Source organism: Mauremys reevesii, linkage group 5, assembly GCF_016161935.1.
Source record: "Mauremys reevesii isolate NIE-2019 linkage group 5, ASM1616193v1, whole genome shotgun sequence".
NCBI classification, from domain to species: domain Eukaryota; kingdom Metazoa; phylum Chordata; order Testudines; family Geoemydidae; genus Mauremys; species Mauremys reevesii.
The window spans coordinates 29,804,805-29,827,767 of NC_052627.1; positions in this window are offsets into that span (position 1 = coordinate 29,804,805).

Consider the following 22,963-nt stretch of genomic DNA (forward strand, 5'->3'; position numbering starts at 1 on the left):
TTAGCAACAAAAGGGAAAATAGAATGTTTGAAGTTAAATGTTTCCAGTAGTCTGTATTCAAAAGTTGAACAAATGGAGGGTGGGAGGTGTCGAAGACGCTTCTTGCCTGGGGTGCCATTTGGTCGAAGACTGGCCCTGTTGCACTCTGAATGGAAAGGTGGAATGCACAGACACAGAAACAGTCCTTTGAGAAACTGTACACCCCTTTGCTTTCATAAAACTGAAAGAGTCACAGTAACTTCTGCTGAAGTTTTCTGAGCAGGTCTCTCCTTTCTTAAAGGGCCCGTGGAGTTCTTCCCAACCTCCACGTGCCCTTTAAACCTCTTTAACCATCAAACAGTTTGCTCAGTCACGCTGACAGTTCCAGTGGTCTTCCCACAACTTCATTCGTCCCTACACACCACCCAGTATTTTATTCTTCCTACCCCACCCATCCTCAGAAGAGAACTGCTGGCCTACCACATGAGAGTTTCAATAAACAGGCTCCCTTCCCTCCTCTCCGCCCCGCCCGCCCCCGGTCCAGTTTGGAACAATGCTTCTCTTTTTAACAAAACATTAAACACAACATTGCTTGTTCCAGGCCTCAGTACTGGGAATTGCAGCCTACACTACCACCGACACACTCCACTACTGAAACATGAACATATTCTTCCACAGCCCTACATCAACAAAAACATCCATGTTTTTTAAATTTTGCAGTTAAATCAAAGCCATACTTTAATTTAACTAATTATGCTAAACTTTTAATGTACAAGCATATTATTTTGCTGGACAATAAGCACACTGTGATAGACCCAGGCAGTTGGGAACAGCAAAGTAGTCGAAGGGAGATATACTGGCCACTGGATAAACAGTTTTCTGTTCCCTGACTGACCAGAGCAGGGGCTGCTCCAGGCTGATGAGAACACCTGACTCCAATTAACCTGCTAAGAGTCAGGTGAGGCTGTTAAGCACCTGACTCTAATTAAGGCCCCTCTGATGCTATAAAAGGGCTCACCCCAGTCAGGCTAAAGGGAGCCAGAGGAGAGGAAGTGTGTGTGTGAGGAATGGAGCAAGAGGCGTGCAAGAAGCTGAGAGCAAGTAGGCATCCTGCTGGAGGACTGAGAAGTACAAGCGTTATCAGACATCAGGAGGAAGGTCTGGTGGTGAGGACAAAGAAGGTGTTGGGAGGAGGCCATGGGGAAGTAGCTATTGTGCAACTGTACCAGAAGGCACTCGAGACAGCTGCAGTCCAGCCCTGGGCTGGAACCTGGAGTAGAGGGCAGGCCTGGGTTTCCCCCAAATCTCCCAACTTCTGATCAATCATAGGAGGAATTAACCTGGACTGTGGCTTCTACCAGAGGGGAAGTTCTCTGGGCTGGTGCAGGACCCACCAAGGTAGAGGAGGAACTCTGTCACAATACTTAGCTCTTACAGTGCTTCTCGGCTAGTGTTCTCAAAGTACCTTGAAATAGAAGGTAAGCATTGTCGCCCCCATTTCACAGATGCAAAAACTGAGATATAGCGCAGTGAAGCAATGTGCCCAAGGTCACCCAGCAGGTCAGTGACAGAACCAGGAATAGAAACCAGGTGTCCTTAGTAATGCTTTTGTCACTTGGACTTCTGTGTATGAAAATTCAAGCCAGCAATGTGTTTAATTCTATGTTGATTAAATACAAGAAACTACTGCCTCAAGACAATATTTATGTGCTAACAAAATCTCACATAGTGTCCTTACAAGAGAGGGATGATTATATTCTGCTCTTAACACACTGTGCTGTGGCCAAGTACTACAGCCTATGTGGTATGTGAGAGGCCTTTAGGAAATGGAACAACAGTAGAGATGGGCCAAAATGAGAACCTCTTATCTAAGCCCCTTGGAATTTGGGAAGGCAGGGTAGGTTCATACTTGAATACCTCTGTTTACTCTTCCCAACAGCTTTAGATCCAGGGTAGAGCCAAAACCAGTGAGGGTCTTATTTTCTGGGTCACAGGCAGATTTTTCTGCCAAAAATGGAGAAAAACCACCTGGAGAATGGCCAACCTGGTATGTTTTTCACCATCTGAGGCTGCCACCACCACCTTTGAGATTTCAGTGTCAATAACCCTGAACTCTTGACTTCATTCAGCCTTGAACCTGAATCTTGAAATCAAACCTAAACCTAAGCCAGATGCAGAACCAAAAAGCGCTCCCCTTGGTTGCTTTTTCTGAGAACAGACTATACCAGTGGGCCATCTGGAAGCAGAAATCCTGACACTCTACAGGAAGCAAAAATAGAAAGAAAAAAAAGTCTCTTTGGGTAGTTAGATGTACAGTGCTGTATAAAATGCTCAGGCAAACCACTCAAGTTTAATCCTTTGACAAAAAGAATATTTCATAATCTGTACCCACACGTGCACACACCCCGGCAAAGCATTCATTTGACCATTTGTTTGGAAACGGCCAGCAAGAGTTAAAGCTGGAGCAAGATCATCCCTTGGTCAAACCATAGCGCCACTCTGCGTTCCCTTGCTTTTGTAAACTCATCAGATTTATGGGGTCAATTTTCAAAGCAGTACGCAGATTATTCAATACAAAATACAGCTCCTATTCTTGCTGATGGAATTAATTCCCACATCGCAAATGGAAAATGTATCCCTTACAGCTTAGCTTTTGCCTGTTTGTTTAATGATTAGTCTTAACTAACAGTACAAATAGCACAGGACATTTTCCCAAGTGGAATGTGGTTTTTGTCCCCTCAGGTGCAGCAGCAACCATCTTAGCCTTCTTGCACAGTAACTATATCATATTATGTCAGTATTATGCAGAACTCCTAAGTAGTCTGCTAATTAGGCAAAGTCCTATTGAAATCCGTGGTGCATTTTTGCATTAAATAAGTGACTTTATTCAGTAGAAACTACTCCCTTCTCATTCTACAGCAAAGCCAACTTTTTTTATATACACTACATACTGTGGCCACTCTGGCTGTTAGTAACATGTGAGTAGCTTCACTGAATTTAATGGAGTTATTCCAGGATTATGTCAATGTAAGTGAGATCAGACTCTAGTCCAAGCTCTCTTTATGCAATATGAAACAATATTACACTTGCTGTACAAATATAACCTCCATTTCCCCCTACCTTATTTCAATATAGAGAAAAGTATCTTTTATTGCAACACACCAAAAAAAAATAAAATTTAAAAAAAAATGTCTGAAAAAAAAAAACTAAAAAATACAACCACAGTTTTGCTGTGGAGTAAATCAAAACCAACTCTCCAAATATTTTGGCAGACAAGGTAAACATTTCATCCCAGGTGATTAATACATGGTTAGGGCCTATCACCCTAAAGAGTAAAGTATGAAATGTGTGTATCAAATACATTTTCTTCAGTAACTAACATTTTAGAAGGGTGTACTCCCTGCAGGTGTGCCTTCATAGAGCATACCAGGCTCTCCTCATCTAGCACCCCCTGCAATGGTCTGCCTTTTCTCATGACTCAGCCCCCACCCCTACAAACCCCTCCCCCTAGCTAGGTCCCATCCCTTCTAGGGGAACAAAGTTCAGCAAAAACACAGTGTCTAATCCATTGCCTCGATGTTCAGTGCAGGGGTTCATGCACCTTTTTCTCAGGCCTTCCAATAGTCCATAGCCCCTTATATCAGGGCTTCACAGCACCTTACCAGTGGTTGCCAGGTGAACTCAGATGTACCCTGGGCACCAACTAGGGTTGCCACCTCTGAGGTATATGTGGGATTATTTTAAGACCATAAAATTGGACATCTAAGTCCCTCTCAGATTTCCTGAGACCGCTAGCGGTACAAAGGGGCGCGCTTGGGAAAACCTGGACAGGTGGCAACCCTAGCTCCAGCCCAGGGACGCCAAGACAGGCAGTTAAGAGTGATTCTGCCAGACTCCTTGTTGCCACTGCCCTGGACTTCTTCCTATCAATAGGCCTTTCTGACAGCCTCTCCACATTCACCCGTCTTTCAGGGCCAGGACTCCCAGGGCTTCCCCAGAATCCCCTAATAAATCCTAAATCAAAAGGATAAACTTAAACCCACTTCTGCCCTCCTCAAGCTGACCTTTCATCCTTGTGTTCCCTCACTGATAGCCTCCCAGGACTTTCTCCCTAGAAGTACACCTCCTGCCCTATTCTCAGGCTTCACCGCTGGAACCTGCTGCACCCCCACAGGCTGCTCTGTCTCTCTCCCGGTATCCTGCCAGACTTCGCTACTCAGCAGCAGATCCCAGGGCCAACTCTTCCCTCAGGCTTCTTTCTTGATACTCCTGGTCTCTCCACTCTCAAATTCAGGGGAGAGACCACAGTGTGTCTTTCTAAAGCCCCGCTCTGCTCCAGGCCTCCTGCCTTCAACACACCCACCCAGTCTCCCAGCTAGGACTCCTTTTTGAGTAGGGCTGGCCCACCCTCCAGGTACAGCCGGAGAGGTTAATGGGCCTCTCTGGCCCCCATTAATGCCCAGATGGAATATATACCATATTACAAACATGTATTATTACTATTAAGTAATGTTAATGGTATTAATTATTTAATAGTAATTAGTAAAATTAACATATATAATAGGATTATTCACAACTTTAAAAACATGTAAGTAAAACAATTCAGATGCCCAACAGGTACTATTTTTTGTGGAAATATCTTGATTGTTTCAAATGGAATATTAAGGTAACTAGGTATAAACCCAAACCACAATCTTTCATGAAAACGCCTTCAACATGGGAGGCAGGGGGGTGTTCAGTTTTAAATAGAGCCAAACCTGCTCTCTGGGTCAGATCCAAAACTGAATGGGCCTGGTTTCTGGTTTCAGATCTTGTGTCACTGAAATCTACCCAAAATAGCTTGTGAGATTTTGGTGCTAACTCAAGACCAAACCCTAGCCCTGATTCAGCCAGAAACTCAGACTCTAGCCTAAAACTAATCTAAATCTGCAGCCCAACACTACTTACTCAGCCCATCTCTGTGTGAAACCCAATGAGGTGCATAGTAAGGCCCAGATTTTCAAAAGTGGCTCCAAATTCAAGGTTTTTTATTTTTGGATTGCCTGATTGTAGACACGTACGGCCTGATTTTCAAAGGTGAACATGCACAGTTCCAACTGAAGTACATTTTTCCCCCATAAAAGCCCCTTTATGACCACATTGTATTGTCTGCCCTAAACTCACAATCTAATGGGCCCTCATACAGTACTGGCTATTCCTGCCCTTTTCTCTCCACCTCTTCTTCCCATCCTGTATCCCTCTCAGTTCTCATTGCAAACAGATTGATAAATTGCTAAGACCCTGACACAGCAAACCAATGCAGCTGATCACACACTTTAACTTTAAGCACACGAGCACTCCCAGTGAAGTAGTTTTATATAAGGCATCAAAACTACAGGCCACATTTGAAAATTTTGGACTTAGCATCTTCTGTGCTGTCCAGTGCAAAACAAATAGGAGATTGCTTTAAAATATGATGCTGTGGGAGTCCTTGCAAGTGCCTCTTTCATTTTCAGTGACAGAAGTGAAAAACCCAGGAGAGAAGCACAAGTTTTCCCCTGAGATCTTCTTACTTGGGAATAGTAACCACTGTAAATACCTTTAAATTTGATTTGTTTAAGGCAATTTTTTTTTTTTTGCTAGACTCTGGCAAAAAAATATAAAGTGTGTGAAGCAAAGCTGCATTCTTGTTAATAGCTTGTATACCATACAGGGTTTCAGCCCAAAGTGCTTTTATAGAGCCAGTTATTAGACCTGCAAGGTATGGTTTTAAATAGACATTTTGAAAGACCTGGAAGGAATTTACCTTCTCAATCTTGTTCTAGCATGTTGTCCAGTGACTATTGTGACTATAAGTATCAGGGGGTAGCCATGTTAGTCTGTATCCACAAAAACAACAAGGAGTCTGGTGGCACCTTAAAAACTAACAGATTTATTTGGGCACAAGACTTTGTGGGTAAAAAACCACTTCTTCAGATGCATAGAGTGAAAATTACAGATGCAGGCATTATATACTGACACATGAAGAGAAGGGAGTTACCTCACACGCAGAAAACCAGTGTTGACAGGGCCAATTCAATCAGTGTGGATGTAGATCACTCCCAATAATAGACGAGGAGGTGTCAATTCCAGGAGAGGCAAAGCTGCTTTTGTAATGAGCCAGCCACTCCCAGTCCCTATTCAAGCCCAAATTAATGGTGTTAAATTTGCAAATGAATTTCAGTTCTGCTGTTTCTCTTTGAAGTCTGTTTCTGAAGGTTTTTTTTGTTCAAGAATAGTTACTTTTAAATCTGTTATAGAATGTCCAGGAAGATTGAAGTATTCTCCTACTTGCTTTTGTATTTTACCATTCCTGATGTCCGATTTGTGTCCATTTATTCTTTTACATAAGGACTGTCTGGTTTGGCCAATGTACATGGCAGAGGGACATTGCTGGCACATGTTGGCATATATCACATTAGTAGACATGCAGGTGAATGAGCTCCTGATGGTGTGGCTGATGTGGTTGGGTCCTCTGATGGTGTCGCTAGAGTAAATATGGGGACAGAGAAGGCAATGGAGTTTGTTACAGGGATTGGTTCCTGGGTTAGTGTTTCTGTGGTATTGTGTGTAGTTGCTGGTGAGTATTTGTTTCAGGTTGGGGGGCTGTCTGTAAGCAGGGACTGGCCTGCCTCCCAAGGTCTGTGAGAGTGAGGGATCATTTTTCAGGGTAGGTTGAAGATCATTGATAATGTGCTGGAGAGGTTTTAACTGGGGGCTGTACGTGATGGCCGGTGATGTTCTGTTATTTTCCTTGTTGGTCCTGTCCTGTAGTAGGTGATTTCTGGGTACCCATCTCACTCTGTCAATCTGTTTCCTCACTTCCCCAGGTAGGTATTGTAGTTTTAAGAATGCTTGATAAAGATCTTCTAGGTGTTTGTCTCTGTCTAAGGGATTGGAGCAAATGTGGTTATATCTTAGGAGTTGGCTGTAGACAATGGATCGGCTGATATGTGCTGGATGGAAGCTGGAGGCATGTAGGTAAGTATAGCAGTCAGTAGATTTCCGGTATAGGGTGATGTTTATGTGACCATCGCTTATTAGCACTGTAGTGTCCAGGAAGTGGATCTCTTGTGTGGACTGGTCCAGGCTGAGGTTGATGGTGGGGTGGAAATTGTTGAAATCCAGGTGGAATTCTTCAAGGGCCTCCTTTCCGTGGGTCCATATGATGAAGATGTCATCAATGTAGCACAAGTAGAGGAGAGGCGCTAGGGGATAAGAGCTGAGGAAGCACTGTTCTAAGTCAGCCATAAAAATGTTGGCATACTGTGGGGCCATGCAGGTACCCATAGCAGTGCCACTGACTTGAAGGTATATGTTGTCCCCAAATCTGAAATGTTTGTGGGTGAGGACAAATTCACAAAGCTCAGCCACCAGGGTGTGCCGTGGCCTTATCAGGGATACTGTTCTTGACAGCTTGTAGTCCATCCTCATGTGGAATATTGGTATAAAGAGCTTCTACATCCATGGTGGCCAGGATGGTGTTTTCAGGAAGATCACCAATGCATTGTAGTTTCCTCAGGAAGTCGGTGGTGTCTCGAAGATAGCTAGGAGTGCTGGTAGCGTAGGGTCTGAGAAGAGACTTCTAATAGCCAGATAATCCTGCTGTAAGAGTGCCGATGCCTGAGATGAGGGGGTGTCCAGGGTTTCCAGGTTTATGGATTTTGGGTAGCAGATAGAATACCCCTGGTTGGGGTTCTGGGGGGGTGTCCGTGTACATTTGTTCCTGTGCTGTAGCAGGGAGTTTCCTGAGCAAATGTTATAGTTTCTTTTGGTACTCCTCAGTGGGATCAGAGGATACTGGCCTGTAGAATGTGGTGGTGGAGAGTTGCGTGGCAGCCTCCTGTTCATAATCCAGCCTGTTCATTATGACTACACCACCTCCTTTGTCAGCCATTGATTATAATGTCAGAGTGGTTTCTGAGGCTGTGGATGGCATTGCGTTCTGTACAGCTGAGGTTATGGGGCAAGTGATGCTGTTTGTTCACAATTTCAGCCTGTGGCTATAAAGAGCTAGCTAATGGAGTAAGCTCCACATACGGTACTGAATTATTATAGCCAAAAGATTCTGCAAGTGTGGTTTTCTACATACTTTCCAGAACATTCCTCTCATAGGATTACATACAGATATTAGACAACAGTGAGTAAAACTAAGGACTAGATTGTGATGGACTGCATGGGAGTGAGAACTCCCCTTACACTCCTGTGCAAGATATCTATGCAGCAGCAAGCAGCCACTCCAAATCCATTTACTTCAACTCCGCGCCAGGAATTAGGAAGGGTGAGGAATGGAAGGAGCTTTGATGTCACCCAACAACTCACTAGCCAGCGCTGCTGAGTCAGCACATAGAGGTACAAAATACTACCCCGGAGCAGGGAGGGGATGAGTTTTGCCTTCGGAGCCACAATACTTCCTGGGGATGGCGCAGCATAAGCACTACCCCTTTCTCAGGGCTGGGTCCAAAGCATAGCCTTGTATTAATGCAAGGGGTTATATTGTGGGACAGATATTTAATAGGAGCCTAAATAATACCAGTAAGCTTTGACAAGTCTGTTAAATTGGAAATTAAAGTATTTGCCATACTTTTTAAAAAGGACGTTACATGCAGAATAGATGGTACTCAGCAACAATGCCGTGGTAGCTGAATGAGTCAACAGGGCAAAGGAGATTCTAAATCAGTTTCTTTTTCTTTCTAATGGACACTTCTGTGTGTGATAGTCTTAGTCACAGCAGCCTCTTCCACTCTTGGACTCATGTTAAACATCCATCATTGTGGCACCTGTAAAATATCTGCAGAGCCTTTTCTTCTCAGCTCCACTCTATCACCATATGTCTGTCTGGCTGTGTGTGTGGGTAGCAGGGTAACGTCAGCTGCTGATGTACCTTTTTATGTATCTTGAGGCATTGGGCTCTGGATGTCTGCTTGTATTACTGAGGAAAAAATAAAGTCTCATAATTTAATACAATCACCAGGTCCCTAGACATGTTTTGTACAGGTTTCTTGATGATCTTCATATACTAAATGCATGCCAATTTAGCATATCATTATTAAGGCTACGGTTTAATCATGGGTATTTTTAGTACCCTGTGACCTGTCCGTGACAGGCCTGTGACCTGTCTGTGACTTATACCATAAATACCCCTGATTGAATCTTAGGAGGGGAGGCTGCCGTGGGGGCTGGGGGCCCAGGGCACCAGTTGCCCAGGGGAAGCCCCAGGGGGCCAATGGCTGCTCTGGCCACCACAGTGTGGGAAGCCCTGGGGGGCCAGCGGCGGCTCTGGCCACCCCCAGCACCGCTGCTCAGGCAGTCCCCAGGGCCAGCTGCATCTGCTGCTGCTTGGGTGGTCCCCATGGCCAGCCACATTGGCCACTGCTTGGGTGGTCCCCAGGATCAGCTGCCCAGGACCGCCAGACCAGCGACTAGTGCAGCTGGCCCCAGGGCCACCCAAGCGGCTGGCTGCAGAGCCGCTCTAGCAGCAGCCCACATGGCTGTCCCCAGGGTCACCTGGGCAGCTGGCTCCTTGGGCAGCCCTGGGGTCAGCTACGCTGGCCGCTGCAGAAGTAATGGAGATCTCAAGAAGTCATGGAATTTGTGACTTCCATGACCTCTGTGAAAAACACAGAGCCCTAATCATTATTATACATATGTAATGCAGTAGCACCTAGAGGGCTCCACAAGGCTGTGGCTTATTTGTGCTTGTCATTGTACATATAATAAGTGGGCAGCCCCTTGTCCTAAAGAGCTTGCAATCTGCTTTCTATGTAAGATTTTGAGGGTGGTGGGGTTTTCCCCATTAACAGTGTTATAAGAACTGTATGTGTCTGTGATGGGGTGAGCCAGGTGGGCCCAATCAGCTAATTAGGCTGCAAACAGGGGAGCTTTAGGCTGGAGGCAGTTGATTAAAGGAGGCTCAGCTGGGCAGAAAGAGGTGAAGCCTATAAAGCCCAGAAGCTGAGGATGGATATGGCTGGTGGGGAAGGCTGCAGGAAGATGGGCAGCAGCTGCACCCTAGGAAGAGTTTTCTTGGAGCTGCTGTACTCAGTGAGACAATGGGAACCAGAGTGGTAGGAAGTAGTCCTGGGAGGGCAGATAGAAGAAGCTCAGAGCTGCAGGTCCCTGGACTGGAACCCAGAGAAGTGGGGAGCCTGGTTGCCCCTACCAGCCACTGAGGTGTGGCATAGAATTGAGGCAGTGAATGAGAAGACTGCCTAGGACAGCTGATGGACTTTACCCTGGAAGTGGAAACACCGAGTGACCTAGCCAGAGCGCTAAGTCATGATGGAGATGCTGCAGGTCCTGGAGAAAGAGGTGCTGCAGACCAGAATCACAGCCATGGTGTGTGAACTGCAGATGGGGAATATCCACCTCAGGAGTTAATCCCTAGAGTGACCAGCAGGCTGTGCCAGACCAGTGGTGAGTGGAACACTCTATGATAGTATCTTTTGAAAATCTCTCTGCCTCTTTGAAAGGAATGACCTACATCAACACCAGCTGAAATACAGATCTGTGTTCAGCTATTCTTTTTATCTATATTTTTTTCCCTGAATACCTTCTCAAACCCCAAGGACATTTTATAGTAAGACTTGGCAAAGTTGGCTCAGATTTACCTAAACACATAGAAACTATTAAATATAATTTTCCATTTTTAAATGGAGATATCTATCTCATAGAGCAGGAAAGGACCTTTCTTTAAAGGTCACCAAATCCAGTCTCCTGCCTTTACAGGAGGACCAAGTACTATTCCTGACAGATTTTTGCCCCATATGGCCCCTTCAAGGATTGAACTCTAAACTCCTGGGTTTAGAAGGCCAATGCTCAAACCACTGAGCTATCCCCCACCGTATATAATGAATGAGGATCAGTGGCTTGTATTTCCTGAATTACTCCAGGGCAGCTCACTCACTGGTTATTTATATATCAGCTAAGATGTGAATGTTTCCTTTTTCTAATGCACCTCACCTGCTGTCTAAATGCAATATCTTATTTAATTCATTCTTTGATAAGATACCCAGTGTGTTACAGCTCACCACTGTAAGTGAATTGTTGCTTACAGAGGTGATATAATGTATATTATAGTGCCTCTCTTCCACAAGGCCATCTTGTCCTTTTCTGTGTAGGAATATGTGGAAGGAGGCAATTCTTTGTAATTGAGAGAGAATTTCTGGAGTTCCATCTGAACCAGACCATCCACCACCACCACCTCCTATGCTGAATGGAAAATTAATAACATTTTCACAAAATATGCTGACTTCAGATTTTCATTTGACAGGGTTCAAAATGGCCCCATTTATCACTTTTTTTTGGTGAAACTTTTGCTGCTTTAAAATTGATTTTAATTTACCAAAATTGGTTTTAGTAAAAATATTTGAGAATGTTAACCAAAAATTTAACTTTTGAAAAATCTGTTTGACAAAGCATCATTTGAAAAAATTTGGCCCATGCTGGTTACAGCCCAGCAGACAGGTAGTTCAGCTCCTTCAAACTACAGGTGTCCATGGGCTTTCTCCCTCAATCTCAAAGCATCTGTGGACCACCCCATGGAAACTGCTCCCTCAGGGGCTCTGCTATAGTGCATTCCCCAGTGGAAGCTGGTCCATATTCACTTTCACAGGAGTCTCCTTGTATAGAGGGGGTCACCATGTAAAGTAACATTAGGACATGCAGAGGAATCACTTTGGGTTGTGGAGGATGCTGCTGTGGTGAGAGACACATCCCCTCGGTTCTACCCTTTCCCCACCTACACAGGGATTTCCATGGGATGGGGGAAGGGAAAGGAGCATTTCCTTGAGCAATGGCTCCCTGACCCCACTTACCCTTGATCCAGCTCCACTCTCCAGCTTATTTTTCTGCATATTCTCTTCTTCTTCTCTCCCCCTCCCACTTTATCTTGTTTTTTGTTAATCCCTCTTCCAACTGGTAGCTCCTTACCAGTTCCAGGTCTATTTCTCCCCCTCCCCCCATCTCTATCACCTGGTGCATGGGCTCTCTTGCATATTCTGGCAGGCCACTGACCACTCCTGTTTACACGTTATCTCCAACTCTTTCTATGTTAGACAGTGCTTCTCCAAATGGTGCTGCCCGGTACCACAGACCCATCAGGAACCATTGCTGGATGATCTATTTCATCTATGTATGTGTCAAATACCTGAGCGAATGAGAGAGGAGGCTGGATGTGGTAGCCATTGGTGGCTGCCCAGCAGCTCTTCGAACATGTCCTGGAGACGTCTTCTGTCCAATAGGTTTATATGCAATATGAAATGATTGTAATGTGCAAACATCTCATTCATTTCAATAGGGCTTTGTAGAATAAATCGCTGTCTTTGGGAGAAAAGAAATGGGCCACAAGTTCATTCTACTAATACAATGGATCATTACTTCATTATAAGACTGAGCTGCATATAATTTAGTCAAAAACATAAAAATGCAAACCCAATACAGCAGTTATCAGTCACTTGAATAATCCAACTGAATCCAGTGGGGCTACTGGTGTCAGTAAGGACTGCCAGATCAGACCTACTGGAAGTTGCAGAAGCTGAGAACACAGAAGCTAATTCAGCTCACCATGCTTTGCTGGTTGCCCCTGCCAACCACTCTGGTAAACCAAGATTGTCAATAAAAAATGTTTATCTTGGGTAATGGAGGAAATTTGGTTTTATTGCTAGAGCTGAGCAGCTTGTTTTATAAATAAAGATTAATATCAGGGCTACCCTCTGAATGCTTTTTCTTTACTAAGATTATTGGCCCTAGAGAGTATTTACCTCAGTCTAGTTTCAGTGGGCCACTTCCTGCACTCCAGCTGAGTGTTACCATGGAGGACCAAACGGTCTTAGGGCCTGGCACAGTAATGTATTTTAGCACATGCCTTAGTTTGATTTCAATAGGGTTTGGATCAGGCTCAATGGGAAGGCTCCTTTTGATTTCAAAGGGCCTGATCCAAGCACACAAGTAAATCCCATTGACTTCAGTGAGAGAACTCTTGCTTAAAATGAGGCATGTGCTTCAATACCTTACTGACTCGGAGCCTTGGCGATGTTCACAGCTCTATGCCACTTGAGGAGTCTCTTCTCAGGAAGCCAGAGGCACTGCATTTACAGCGGCATTGCACCACCCCGGCTGCGCAGAGAAGGCAGAGAGGAGACAATCAGTGGGTCCACTATGAGTACACCAAGTCACTGGTGATTTAGGATGTTGATACAAATGAGAACCCTTCAGCTTTGATTGTGGCTACTAATAGGGGGTGGAGTTAATGCAAAAAAATTGCAGAGGTGTTTCTTGCCAAATTGTCATGATCCCTTAAAACTAGAACTGTGTGAAATATTCAGGAAGGGCCTTGAAAATGGTAGGGTTGTGATGGGGGTGGATTTGCCACCCTGGCCTCTGAGAATAAATTAGGCCAAGTGAGCCTAATTGACAAATTAACCATGGGAGGGAGAGAGGCTACAAGGAGGTAAGGTGCAGCAGGGCAGGAACAGGAGGGGCCTCAAGGAGAGCTACAGGAAAGGCAGGCTGAAGTTGTTTCCTGAGAGGAGGGAGTTGAGAGATGGGTGTCCCTAGACAGGGTGGGAGCCAGTGATGTAGGAAAAAGCCCAGGGAAGCAGCAAGGGTTAAGACAGTTCAGGCCTTTGCTGCATGTTATAGGGTCCCTGGGCTGGAACCCAGGGTAGGGGGTGGGCCTGGGTTCCTCTGTCAGTCCCTGGGTAGTGGCACAGGGCATTGGAGTGATCAGAAGGTGTAGAGGGACTGTGATTCTCCCAGAAGGGAAAACTCTTTGACCTGGCTGGAGGACCAAACTACAAACCAGAAGCTGCTGCTCCAAGAGGGGGAGAGACTGCAGACAGGGAAGGAGGAGGAAGCAGCTTGCAGAGCTGATCGCCAGGAGGAGGCAACGCAAGCAGTGAGGGAACCCTGTCACTGAAGTCTTGCTTGTTTTGCAGAAAAACCTGCACAATTTCATTAAGAAAAAAATTAAGTAACTGAATCTGAATTTTGAGATTAAAATTTTAATCTGAAATATTTATTTTAACATGAAATATGACAATTTTACTTTTGTTTTTTAAACATTTAAAAATGTTTCCGGGTAGAGAAGGTGCCTTTCTATATAAGGAAGAGACTATGCATGTTGCATACAAATATCAATAGTAGAAAAGTCACATCAGCCATTTCATGAACACTTCCTGTGAAGCAAAAAACTTGTACGGTAAAATTGCACAGAATGAAGGGGGGTATTTTTTCCTTGTGGAAAAAGACATATATGCACACTTTTTAATAGCCCCATTGAAAACGTTTACAGATGCAGCTGACTGAACCTATTGTACCAGCAAGGCCAGGGCTGACTAAACAAGCCTCCTTACTACATTTAACTACAGTTACTCAAGCTTCTCAGGGTATTTCTGCTTGGGAAGCAGGAGAGCTTTATAGATCAACTCCCTCTGCCTCCTGGCTCTCATAAATTAAACACCAAGAGTCATTAAGAACATAGGGCAAAATTTTCAAAATTGCCTTAGGGCAAGATGGTATTAAGATGTCTAAAGATGTAGATAGGCACCTAATGGGATTTATCAAAAATACCTAAGCAGGTTAATCGCCTAATTCCCATTGATTTCATGATCTGGAAGATGCTAGCATATGCTGAGCTTTCTGAAGGCTCTAATTACCTTGCAGAACCAAGCCTTCAGATTGGAGTTTCCAATGCGCTGTTGCATTAATAATAATAATGCTCTCTAATGCTGCCGGGGTCGAAGATGCAAAATTCAATGAGGTGGGATGAGTTGTCTCAAAGTAGTGCACAAATGGAAGGGTATAGTAAGATACCATGGCAGATGCCAGCAAGGCCAGTATGAGCAGCCTGAATTTGAGGTGGAATGAGATGAAGCCAGTGGAAGAATTTGAGGGTGATAGGGATAAGTGGCAAGGAATATGATTTTGGCTGCTGAGTACGGAATGGATGGGAGATGTGACGGAGTAGACAGAAAAGTCAGAGCCATGGAGATTGTAGTAACCTGATGAGATGAGAACACAGATTAATGTTGTTGGAGTAGGGACTAGAGAAGAATGTGTGGAAGGAGCTGCTACAGACCTGGAGAGGGTTCTGGATGTGAGGAGAAAAGGCAGGATACTCAATCACGAGACTGAAGGGTCTTGTGGTTCGTGACGTTTTCACTTACGATAAGGGTGAATGGGATTCGGAGGAAAGATGAGACATTTAGGCTTCACACCATACTTGAAAGATTCACTAATACTCTACTATTTTGTAAATATTACTAATGTACAATTTTTATTGTCACAGTAGCTGATGTCCAGAGGACTTCCGAGAAATACTAGCTCCATAACTATTCCAATGTTCTAATCTTGCCAGATGCTTAAAAAGATATAGCACAAATAGATCTCATGGGTCTCCCAAAAGCTGTTATAGCCTTCAGCACAGTACTAATAAATTAAGCAATCCACCTGCTCTTTCCTTTACCATTGACCTGATCCATCCAAAGACTTCCATTGATGTCAGTGGTCATCAGATCAGGTCCCATATGACTGTCTGGAGTGTGGTGATGATTTGTGGTCATGATCTTGATTTTGAAATATTCATAGGAAGGCTGCAGTTTGCAATGCTTATCTTTTCTATCAGACCTTCTAGACCATACAGAATGCTATACGGTTACCACTAAATTTCACATAACCAAGAGTATGAATGAATCTAAAAGTTTCCTGGGTTAACAGCACATGTGACTTGTGTGACATTTTTGAATATTTTTGGAAGGTAAAATAAGACCACTTTGAAAAGAGATGAATTGTGTTCACATATGAACTGAGACTTTCTAAAATTCCAGTATGTTTTTTCTGGAGGAAGCGGGGGTGGGAGAATTAGTTAAATTTTGGAAATTGACCAAGACACACCAGTTAAAGCAGGTGTTACATTGAACAGTATTACTAGCATGGTAAGATTTCAGTACCCTAGGCTTTGTCAGTCTAGAAGTTATAAATGGATGCATGTAAGAAATCAATAGCACATTATGGAAGAGTACCAGCAACTTTCTGGGAAACGATGAGTATTTCTAAACTGTTCACTTGGGCTGGTTTTTGTATGGATTTTCAATAGCAAGTGGTAATGCATTCTGGCCTCATATAGGACTGGATATTTTTGTTAATATGTAATGAGATACTGTGTGTTTTATGGCTGAATGTGAGCAGGAGACATTGGTTTAATTCACTAATTTGGGAAATCTAGATTGTGTTACTGCTGAAATTTTTTTTTCCCAACTGAGACTATAGTACACTGTTCAGGGAGGGAAAAACCACATTACTGAAACCCACTGAATAAAACACCTTTATGTTTAAAATAAAATCAGTGCACACTGAGCTTTACTTCACCTCTAGATGGAAGTGTGGGGAACTTTGCTATTAGACAAAGCTGATTATTGATTGAATGCTCTCAAGTTCAGGAAAGATGCAGAATCCCCACAACAAGAGTAGAGTGGCTATTTCAGATGGTTGTATAAATTAACTATTTTTTGCTATAACTGCTAATTAGGCATTGTTTCTGATTGGTCACCTAGATCATATGAGGATTGATTGTGTTCCCTGGATAACTGCAACTTTTACACAGAGGAGGGGAGCACAGGGACTCAAAGATTTCAAAAGGGCTGAGTGACCAGACTCCATCCTGGTTGACATTACACCATCAACATAGTGTCTGAGCACCTCACACAGTTATAACCTCTGTGTATAAACACACATTACTTTCTCTTCCCTGCAGTATGTTGGGACCAGGCTTGAGTTCATCTGCTTGAGTTTTCGTAAGACTTTTTTATGCTTTCTGTCAATGTTTTGGTAAACCAACAAACACTTACATGAATCATCAGGGAAAATGAATAACCAGGTTGTGAACACTATCAAAGTGAGTTTTTGATTTTTATCTGAACAGAAGTACCCTAGCAGGGGGCCTACATTTGTAATTCAGATTTATTTTGATAAGCACCCACCATTTCAGATGTGCAGGCCAGATATTTTCTAAGCTATCTAAACCTCATCAGCCTGATGTGGAACTCCCATAGAACAGGCTTTCAGCGAAAGTAACGTCAAGCTGTCTTGTTCTGGCCTCTTTATTTCTGGGAAGCACTTAAGAAACCATGATATAGGAATCATACAGAAACTAGAGACTGGGTTAGATTGATAGGATGGAAATAGAGTTGGAATAATCCTCACAGATTTCAGTATTTCTCCCACTAGTTTCAACTAGCCTCAGAACCAGAAATACACAAAAATGAAAGACGGACAAAGAAAAGTCAACAGGACAAAAAACTTTGGCTTGAATTCAATTTGCATTTTGGCTGAATTTCCGAGTGGGTGTGTAGGGGAGGAGAATTAATATTCTAACATTTATATAATGCCAGGTTTTATGCAGTTATAATTTTTTGACTGCCAGTATCCATTCTTAAAATCAAACAGGTCATTTCATAAATGGAATAAAGAAGTTTATTTGATATCCCTTGGGCTGGATCTTGAGCTGATGTAATTCAGCCAGCTACCCTGACTTCTATGGAGCTTCTCCAATTTACACCATCTGAGGAACTGGCTCGTTGTGAACTTTTAGCTCAGAGAAAATAAACACCGAATGTTATTGTTCAAGTTGAGCACGTTTTACAAATCTCAGTGAGACATTCTATGACCTGGAGAGCAAAATGCCAAGGAGGGAAGAGTTAGTCTGATCAGCTACAATACAACAATACTGTATCAGTCATCTAGAAGCATCATTAGCCCAGACCAGGATAACCAATGCCAAATAATTCCTGCCTCATCCATCTTACGTGTTGTATAAACAGTAACCTATCACTGTACTTTTGTACTAAATGTTGTAAGTGAATTCTAGTCAGACTGGCTATCTTCACATGTGAGAGCTCTGCACTTGTATCTAGTGGTCATGAATTTTCTTCATAGTGAGAGAACCCTGAATCCCTTTTCTCCTCTGCGTAAAAGCCCTTCTGTTGGGCCAGCCTGAAGCATAAGCAATGCATGCAACTACTTGGGGCCTCTGCTGGGCTTGCAACACATATATCAACTCAGTCTCTTCACCCAACAAAGGGATCTGTATGGGAAGCAAGCCTCCATCAGATCCCTCTCCCAGCAGATTGGGCCTGACACCACACAAACTATAAAGCCAGCCTAGATCGTTTGGGCCTGGTTTTCTAAAAGCAGCCTGCACTGGTGCACCATGTCCCTTGGCACTCACACACATCTGTGTGTAGGGTATTTTGTAGATATCACCCACCTCCACAGGTGATAGAATCTACCACTGCACACGCTGATGATAGAACATTCATAAGCAAAACCAAGATGGACTGAGGAGGGAGGGAGGCAGAGTAGAAGCAGAGAAATGAAAAGGGAAGTGTGCCCAAGCAGTACAGAATTTGGGAAAGGGAGAAACCCCCGTGTGGTGGAAGGCTGGTGAGGACGATAAAAGCCTCCAAGGAGGGGCAAGATTAACAGGAGAAGATACTCAGGGCCTGGGGGAGGAATTAGAGGCAAGTCCCCCCCCCCCCTGCCTGGGAGGATTTGGGGGAGAGGGGAAAGAACACCTGAGAAAGTGGGGAGGGAGGAAGACCTCCTGTAGTGTGTGAGGATCAAGGGGAAGAGGGAAAGAGAGACATAAGGGGGGAAGGAGGGCATCAAGGTATCAAGACAGAGGGCCTAAAGACGGACCACTGAGGATGGGGGAGGTAGAATAGGCAAGGAGAGTGAATTAAGGGATTAGAGACTCATGAAAGGGAGGGAGAAATGAGTCGTATCCAAAAGGGAAGGGAAGAGGGCTCTGTAAGAATGCAGTGGACAGAAGAGCTGTTCAGACCATTAATTATGAAACACTTATTCAACAAGCTGGAGACAGAGAAGCAACCCAGAGAATTTCAGGACATTTAAAACTTTGCCTGATCAGAGGTTGTTTTTTTTTTAGTTTATTCTTTAAACATTTCTCTGTTTTCCTGATGTGGAATAATCCAGAGATGTATTAGGGATCCTGTGGTTTTTTGGCTGGCAAATTACTAGTTATATGGTTTACAGTTTTGGCTTTGAAATATCTAAAATTCTTCTAAAATGCTGACAATTTCATCTTGTATTTCATCATGTCTGGAGGACCACTCTGGGTGGGTAGTAGTTGGAGTGGGTGTGTGTATTTTACCTCCTGATAGCTTTTCACAGCTCCAACTTTTATTTACAGGCCTGGAAAGAAAGAGAGAGAGAGAGAAGAGGCTTTCCAGTTTCTTAACCGTGTTTTAAAACCCTGTAAATTTCCTAATCTGTATCTTGTCCTGTATTCCTCTACTGCAGTTAGACACTATATGTCAAAGAAGCAAGAATATACTTAGCCTTCCCTTCATCATTCCCATAGGGTTCAATCCTGCACCCCTGGAAGTCAATGGGAGTGTTGCCAGTGACTTCAGTGGGTATAGGATCAGACTGCTAATGGACAAAGTACAAGGCTCAATTACCCAAAGAACAACACAAATGCACAAGAGGCGGAAGAACATCATAGCATAACCATAATGAGTCACTCGCTACAGTATAAACAGCCTTACATCACAGCGACTTGGGGGTGGTCAGTCATAACATTTCATTTCAATAAATCCTCATAGAGAACTAGTGATGAGTGAACTTGAAAAGATTTGGGGGTGCAATTTGGCTGAGCCACTAAAGTTCAGCTGCTTATCAAAACTTATTTGAATGTGAATTATTTGAGGCAACAACATTGATGGAAATTTGGCAAACCCAACAACTGCTTCCAACAGCGCTGAAGTAGTATGGACATATTACAATGGAAGACCAATGCATTCCAAAGTACATTTCCCATGGAATGATGCTACATGGCTGGTGATCACATGGGGCCAAAAGCTTCTGTGGTGCAGTAAGATTGCTTAGTGACAGACCTAAACCAATGATACAGGCAGACTATCTTAAGCATTTTACCAGGTGGTGCTTGATCTGCAAGGAGACCAAATCTTTTTGGCATTTGCCATGATGATTACCTAGGGCTTAGTTCAGGCACCTTATTCCTGTTGAGTCATACCTTATTACATAGCCCCAGTATAATGAATGGGACTGCCTGAGGGGGACAGTATGATTCAGTGTGGGTCAGGGTGGCAGAATCAGGCCCCATAAAATTTTGGTGGGAATCGTGACCCCCTTTTCTATGGAAAAGATTGTGAACCCCTTACACAAACTGGTGAGCAACTACTTACAGGATTAGTTCCATTGAAGCAATTGTTCATGATGGCTCTGTATGTACTAATTATTCAGGCGTCAATTCTGCTCTACCTGAAGTCAAAAGCAAAATTCCCATTGATTTAAGTAGGTACAGAATCAGTCTCTTGATCATTTGTTCCCTGTGGATAAATTCATTTAATTGGCATAAAGCCCAAATAATGAGGCTTTATGCAGAACTACAGTGGGGCTAAGGAGGTGAATTTTACACCCTCCTACAGGAGCCAGAGCAGTTTCCCACCTGTAAAATGCAGATCACAATACCCAACTTTTTGCAGAGTTCTGAGATCTATAGAGGTAAAGTTTTTTTTACTAGTGGACACAGCCCCCTAAAAGCTCTGTTCCAGCCTTTAGGCTGAGGTAAGAGTTACTGCACCTCCACATTATCTGTGTGGATGGTGTGTCGGTGACACTATATCCAAATTAAAGCAGATCCCTTAGCCTATCTCCTTGTCACCATCTTCCTTGTTGGTCTATGCAACACTTGCACAAAGAACCTTTCTGCAGTGCACGGGGAAGTTCAGTGGCCCCACTGCAGATCCACTCATGGCCTCCTACATATCTCCAACAAGGAGCTTATGTAGCGCAGAGATAGAAAGGAAGAATGGTTTAGTGAGTCAGGTGGGACTTGCTAGACCTAGGGTCAATTATCTGCCCAACTACAGACTTCTTCTGTGACCTTTGGCAAATCACTTAATCTTTTGGTGACTCCATTCCCCATCTGTAGAATGGGAATAAGAACACTTCCCTATCTCACAGGAGTGCTGTGAGGATAAATACAATAAACACTGGAAGATACTCAGATACCATGGCAGTTTGTAAGTACCTAAAATATATAGTCCTTAGCTAGCCTTCAGCACCACAAATGAATTACAGCCCTACATGGATTTAGGAAGATGAAATGTACTTTTTTCCGGTGTTCCAGTCAATTTCTCTCCTTGTCTGCCTGCTCTCCGAACCCTTCTGAAAAAACAAGCAGACCATTAAAACCTGCTTCAAAGTGTGCTTTTAAAGCTGACCAACCTTGACAGAAAAAAAAATTCACAGTAAAAAATATTCTATCCCATGAGTCATTTCCTGAGCTTTTTGTTAGAATTCCTTTAAATCAGAAATGAGCAAAACAGTTCAGGTAAAAGAATATCTGACCCAACCTTTCACCCAAACTCAATCTGAACCCCAAAACCATTTCTTGAAGTTTGAAGCTGTTCAGTTAACTTTATTCTTTTACCTTTTCCTTCTTTCTATGTGCTCTGCAATTTCTACAATTTTATTCCCTCTGGGCACTTGTTCTGAACAAGATTATGTCAAAGGGAGCCTATTCTAAATTATCTCAGTTCTGCTGTGTGGAAATAGCTCCCTTTCAGGCCCCAGCTTTCAACCATGAATTCTGAAAGTCATAATTGTAACTCTATACAATTTGCAACCAATTTAAGTCTCATCTTTCATCCATATCTAAAGCTGAACAAATAATTCCCAATAAATAGCATGTCCAAAACAGTTAACTTCTTTTTCTGCTTGTGGAACATTTATGAGCAGATCAGTTTCCTCAAATGTATTGATTATTCTACCATTTAAAAAAAAAATTATTTTATTCTATGGAGTGATAGTAACAGGTTTTGCTGTCAGGCCCTCATCCTGCTAACATTGCATAAGTGCTTAGCTTTACTCACAGGCATAGTCCCAGTGATTTCAAAGAACATGTGCATAAGTGTTTGTAGAATCAGGTCCTGAATAAGAATTCGATATTCTAAATTTAAACTTGTTTTAGCTATGATTGGTCACACATGAGATCGTTTCTGTTCCTTGACTGATGATCAACTACCAGCATGAAGAACTGTGTGTTACAAATGTACAGTTTGGTTTTGTTGAATACTTATGCATGCGATTTTTGAAGTTCAATTTTGCAATTTTGTGACAATAAATGTTCTCTCGAATGCTTGTGGAAAGTGAACACAAAAGGAGTGTGAACCTGACTGCTAAAACTTCATTTAAATACTCTAGTATTAATTAATGGAAAATATTTTTGTAATAACCACCTAGCAATATCCAGAACATAGGGCCTAAATCAATGCCCACAGACTCATTGACTTGGGAAGGATCATACCCTTATGAACAAATGACAGTGGATTTATGAGACTTCTCCAGCAAAGATGGGAAGGTTTGTTCACTGGCTCTTGACTCCTTGGTGAACAGGTCACTATAATAGGCTATCTACATGGCCATACATTACATGTACATGAGTAAATGGATTTGACAGCTACTGGAATTTAATTTCAAATATAGATGTGATGCATGGCCAGAAAGGGTTAAGTGTCCTGCAAAATGAATGACTCAAATTCAACACTTAAACACATATGGGGAGATAATGTTTGTTTTTGAGTATTTACATATATATGGGTAGTGATTACATTTTTGACCAACAGTCTCTATCTATGCTGTATTCTGTTAATTCAGAGATCAAAAGAACTTAACATTTAAATGAACTATAAGCATAGGATGTCGCTGTATTCATCTGTCTTTGAAATGTATAACAAATCTATGAATGGTGGAAAAACAGGCAATTGCCTTATGTTAATCTGTGTTAATAATTAATTACAATGCTTAGGAAATGAGGGCCAATTGTTCCCATGCGGGACTGCAACTTGTCAAAGGACCTGAAATTGTATAAAAGATCCTTGGATCCTGATCCTTTTGATCTCAGATCCACTTAAGCTTC